Genomic DNA, 6,000 nt, shown 5'->3' on the forward strand with positions numbered 1-6,000 from the left:
GGCTACGATCCTTAAAAACTATAAACAAAAGCATGAGAGGTATGGATCACTTTGGGGGAGTAAGGCATACAAGGGGTATGGAGGGATGGTTCTGCACTATTGGTATGTTCTAGTTCTTGGCCTGGGTGCTGGGACATGGGTATGTTCACATTGTGATCGTTCATTGCACTGCATATCCCCTTATGATTTGTGCATTTCTCTGTGTCGAAGTTATGGGTTCGATAAAAGTGGGGATCACTTTAAGGCCCAGATACCTTTCTAATTCCGTGCTTGCCTTTTCCTCTCTGTCTCTCGGTGTCTTGTATTCTTTTTCTCTCCTCTCCCAGGGTGGATCACCCTACTTGTTAAAACTGTACTACAGCAAATGTTGGTAAATGGTGTGCCTTGTGGTAGTGATTAAGTCAAATCAAACACATTTGTCACTGAAGAGATGGCCTCCAGCTGTTTATCTGGGAAATATAATTGAATACTAATGGGATAAACACTAAGTTGCCAGTTTTATTTTCACTAAAGGTGTGGGCTACAATAAGAGAGGGTGAATTTCTCTACATTTAAATACAAAGAGAATTTTTTTTAAATATATGAAATCTCTTTGAGATTTAACCCAGGTGATTTCATCATCACCTCATGTCACTCCCATCAAAGAGAAATAAATAAGAGGATATTCTTATTTACATGGTACAATTGGTACTTTACTTTAACCCCAAACTTGCTATGCTCTCGACTTATGGAAGAACCCATCCACACATTTCACTGCGTTAGCTCAGTCTGCACTGCCCAGAGAGGCTTGTTACATCCTTGTCCTTGAACCACACTCAATATCACATAGCAGTTATCCAGAGTTGGACAGAAGTGATAATGGGCTCTAAAAATATTTGCTAAATAAACTAAAAAGTAGATTTATGATGTAAAAGACCATGATGTTGCAAATGGAGGCGAACAGTTTGAACAAAATTGTTTTACAAGGAAAAAAAATTCCTGATGACATCCTATAATACTTCTGAAATATCCTAAGCATGCTCCAAACTGAATCACAAACTCGAGCACCCCCACCCCAAGGATGCCTGCCATCTCAGAGAGGTGAAGTACATTCCAAAAAAAAGCAGCAAACACAGACCCAATAAAGACACCCAGACAGTGTGGCTAATTTGGATCAAGTATCTTTGGACTAGTTGGTCTTCCAAGTTACAAAGGTGTAAGGTGCAGTTTCCAGCGTCCCCCGCTCCCCGCCTTTTTTTTTTTTTTTTTTTTTTGGATGACATCTCAGACACAGAACAGTTAAGCAACATCCCCAGGGTTCCAAAATGTTCACCCAGGTGCCCAGGACTGTTTTGTGACTGTCCATGAAGATAACTAGAAATCATACAGGTCATGCATTAACAGGGGTGGTGTAACAGGAAACAAGATAAGTTTGTACTAAGGATGCTGGCGTAACCAAGGACCACCTCTTGAGAGTGGACTTGGCCAAGACCCAGGGACCAAACAGACCACCAGTGGCAGGGATAATTGGAGGAGGATGCAGTGGAGTAACCGGGCAGCCCATGCAGGTGGCTATCATCTGGGAAGTCTAGCAATAAAGCTGTATCATCAGAGGTCTTGTAGAAAGGCAGAGCCCAGGATCTGGAAAGTCCATCAATAGGCAATGGGAACCAACTTCTAAAAGGGCTACATGGGTTTTGGACACAAGAGACCTTGCAGAATCCCAAGACCATCCATGCTCAGAATTCAGGTCCTTGCCTTTCTACTCCCTCCTATGTATCTTTTTGCATATGACCCATCACCTCCCACTGTTGAGAAAGGTTTCTCCAAATAAGCCAAAAACATGAAGGGAAAGAAGATAATGAATCATTAAGTTTTCCCCCCCCCACCACCTCTCCCGGGTGGCCATTCAGCGTTGTCTCTCTGGTCAACATGAGTCTATTCACTGATCAACAATTTTCAGCGACTCTCCTTGAATTAGAACCAGAGAAACACACTGTTAATAGACATTTTTTTTTTTTTTTTTGCTCTGTCAAACCACTTTTGCCTTTTCACCTCAACTATGTTTCCATTCAAAATTCTTTAACAATACACACAAAGGGGAAAAAAGTGGGTCGGCACGCATGCTAATAACAGTGTGTTCAGTTCTCCTCAAGCGCGGTGTGCTAACAGAATCGTGTTACACTTTTGTTTTACCCTTAGCTCTATTCTGTAGCACACAGTTATGCTCTTGCTTGGCAGGCACAGCAGAACCAAAGGGATTATACACTTAGCATCTGGAACTATTCCACTATCATCATAGACCAAAATCTGCACCCTGCCTCTTCCCTCCTGCGCCAAGCCAGTAAAATACAAGGGAACTATACGTTTGCACATCCAGAGCAGCCCCATCAGAGGAAGCCAGCAGGCTAATGGGAATCGAATGTTCTAGAAGCCGGTGACTTGTTCTGGAAGTGAAACCTGCCTGTGGCTTGTGAGAGGGGAGAGGACTTGGAAAGACTTAGGTGATAGGTTTTTAACACCGTCAGGAGAAACATTCAAATCCTCAGATTCATGAGTACAGCACCCTCACGTCATTTCTCCAGAAAATGGGGCATAACTCCAGACTCTTCATGAGGCAGGTAAACAAAGGCCAGCCGAGCAGTGCTCAAACTCTAGGGAGTTGCTGGGCTCCCTCATGCCACCACCCACCCCCTATCGATCTCACACAGGCTGGGTTGCCAATTCCTACCCCTGGATGGATTTCTGCAAGCAGGGAGCTGTGGGGTCACTCAAGGGTAATCAACCCCCCCAGAGGTGAAATTGTCATGGGCAGGACATCACCTTCAAGGCACTCAGTCTTTGATGGCATGGGAACTGCTTCTGGATGCCTAGCCCCCACTGCAAATCTACCCAGTTAAGAGTCTCCGAGGATGGGACCCCGGCATGCCTGATTGTTAATAGCACCGAACATTTGCTGTGCCCCCCACCCCCACTGTTGCAGAAAAACAAGCCCGCAGCACATACTGGTTTGTGGATTCATTTCCTTTTCATCTCCTTTCTCAACTGTACCATCTGCGACAGTGAGTGATTTCTTCTTTGGAGAGGCTTCCGTCACAGAAGTATTCCATGGGAGGACATCTGATTGTAAATTAAGAGAGAGAAAATACAAGGGTCATGCCTCCACAAGGAATCCATTAGCCCTCTTACCAGTCTTTCCCACCTCCTCCCCACTCCAGCTGACTTGTGCCAATATGGAAAAGGGAAGAGCTTTACCAAATAGAGTGTTCAGGTCCTGGGTGTTCAAATAAATAGAATTTTCCTACAAAAGGGGAGCCAACACTGTAGGATCCTTGTAAAGTGTGTGCCCATGGGTCCAAGCCCAATGCAAATCACGCCCTGGCCCCATTTGGAGGGCTGGCTGTGTGCGGGGGGGGGGGGGGGGGGGTTGCGGTGCAGCGCAAGCCGGGGAACTCAGAGACCATGGCCTCTGCCTTTGCCCAGGAGCTCCGGGAGTCTGGGCAAGTCGCCTCTCCCTGGAGCCTCAGTGTCTGAGGTTGAAACAAAAGGAGTTGGCTCATCTATGACTGAATATTCACGTACTCACCTTCCCTCCTCCCTGACCTCACCTTCTAATCTGTTCCATCCTCAGATGGGAGGCCTCAACCAGGAGCATCTGGGAAACCTGTGGGTGAGGCAGAGATTTGCCCCTGGTTGCTGTCTGAACTCACGTCTCCCTCCTGGCAGGGCCCACCTGGCCCGAACCCAACCCCAGACCTGACCTGGAGCAGGAAAGAGGACTGAACCCCTCCAGGCCAGCACCCTGACATTCAGGATTGATTCCCATGTCCTGAGCCCCCTGGCCTGCCCTTCTCTGGAGCCAATTCTGAAACCTAGACCAGCACCCAAACCAGACCTACCCAGCATCTCACCTTTTCTTTGTTTTCTGCTTTAGGCCAGCTGCTGGACACCTATGGCATATTTCAGGCTTCATCTTGACCTGAAGCCCTAAACCTAAACCCCAACCCAGTCAGTCACTTGGTCTGTTTCCTCCTGAGAGGCGTTTTTTTTTTTTCTTTTGTCCTTTCTATTTTTTTTTTCCATTTTTTTCCTTTTTTTTTTAATTAACATATAATGTGTTATTTGTTTCAGAGGTACAGGTCTGTGATACATCAGTCTTACACAATTCACAGCACTCACCATAGCACATACCGTCCCCAGTGTCCATCACCCTCCCACCCCCCTCCACTCCAGCAACCCTCAGTTTGTTTCCTGAGATTAAGAGTCTCTTATGGTTTGTCTCCCTCTCTGGTTTTGCCTTTTTTCATTTTTCCCTCCCTTCCCCTATGATCCTCTGTCTTGTTTCTCAAATTCCTCATATCAGTGAGATCATATGATAATTATCTTTCTCTAATTGACTTATTTCGCTTAGCAAAATACCCTCTAGTTCCATCCATGTCGTTGCAAATGGCAAGATTTCATTCCTTTTGATGGCTGCATAATATTCCATTGTATATATTTACCACATCATCTTTATCCATTCATCTGTCACTGGACATCTGGGCTCTTTCCATAGTTTGGCTATTGTGGACATTGCTGCTATAAACATTGGGGTGCACGTGCCCCTTTGGATCACTACATTTGTATCTTTGGGGTAAATACTCAGTAGTGCAATTGCTGGATCATAGGGTACCTCTATTTTCAACTTTTTGAGGAACCTCCATACTGTTTTCCAGAGTGGCTACACCAGCTTGCATTCCCACCAACAGTTTTCTCTGCATCCTCACCAACATCTGTCATTTCCTGACTTCTTAACTTTAGTCATTCTGACTGGTGTGAGGTGGTATCTCACTGAGGTTTTGATTTGGATTTCCCTGATGCCGAGTGACGTTGAATACTTTTTAATGTGTCTGTTGGCCATTTGATGTCTTCTTTGCAGAAGTGTCTGTTCATGTCTTCTGCCCATTTCCTGATTGGATTATTTGTTGAGAAGTTCTTTATAGATTTTTGATACTAGCCCTTTATCTGATCCGTCATTTGCAAATACCTTCTCCCATTCTGTCGGTTGTCTTTTGGTTTTGTTGACTGTTTCCTTTGTTGTGCAAAAGCTTTTTATCTTGATAAAATCCCAGTAGTTCATTTTTGCCCTTTCTTCCTTTGCCTTTGGTGATGTTTCTAGGAAGAAGTTGCTGCGGCTGAGGTCAAAGAGGTTGCTGCCTGTGTTCTCCTCAAGGATTTTGTTGGATTCCTGTCTCACATTTAGGTCTTTCATCCATTTTGAGTCTATTTTTGTGTGTGGTATAAGGAAATGGTCCCGTTTCATTCTTCCACATAGGCTGTTCAATTTTTCCAACACCACTTGTTGAAGAGAATGTCTTTTTTCCATTGGACATTCTTTCCTGCTTTGTTAAAGATGAGTTGACTATAGAGTTGAGGGTCCACTTCTGGGCTCTCTATTCTGTTCCATTGATCTATGTGTCTGACTCATTTTTTGTTATCTTAAGGGAAAATTTATTTCTTTTCTGCCTGGATATTTGTATTATTTTGTATGGCTTATTTTAATTCTTAGAATTAAAAAAAAAAATTCCAGGCTATGAATGTGTGTGTATTGCCTGTATATAAGAAGCCATTTCAATCTTTAAATTCAATTTTTTTTCAAATTTATAAAGATTCCTTAAATATACTTTAAATTTTTACATATTTTTCCATTTGTTCAATTTCTTTCCTCTATAAAACATACATTTTATCTTTGTTTTATGTCCTCTATATCTATGTAATTCTTCTTGCTTTGATCTATGACTTCTTTTCCCCTGAATTCTGAGAGAGCTTTGCAAGTTTGCCTTCCACATTATTGAGAATTTTTATCTTGGCAATGCATATCAGATTCCTTGATTTCTTCCTTTAACTCTTCTTCCCTGCCCCCCCCCCCCGCCCCTTTTTGTATGTGTGTGTCAGCTAGTTAAATCCGAATCTCTTTTCTTTCACTTTTCTTTTTGATGAGTCTGGCCAGGGGTTTATCAATCTTGTTAATTCTTTCAAAGA

The sequence above is a fragment of the Halichoerus grypus genome, chromosome 6 (genome assembly GCF_964656455.1).
Source record: "Halichoerus grypus chromosome 6, mHalGry1.hap1.1, whole genome shotgun sequence".
Classification (NCBI taxonomy): domain Eukaryota; kingdom Metazoa; phylum Chordata; class Mammalia; order Carnivora; family Phocidae; genus Halichoerus; species Halichoerus grypus.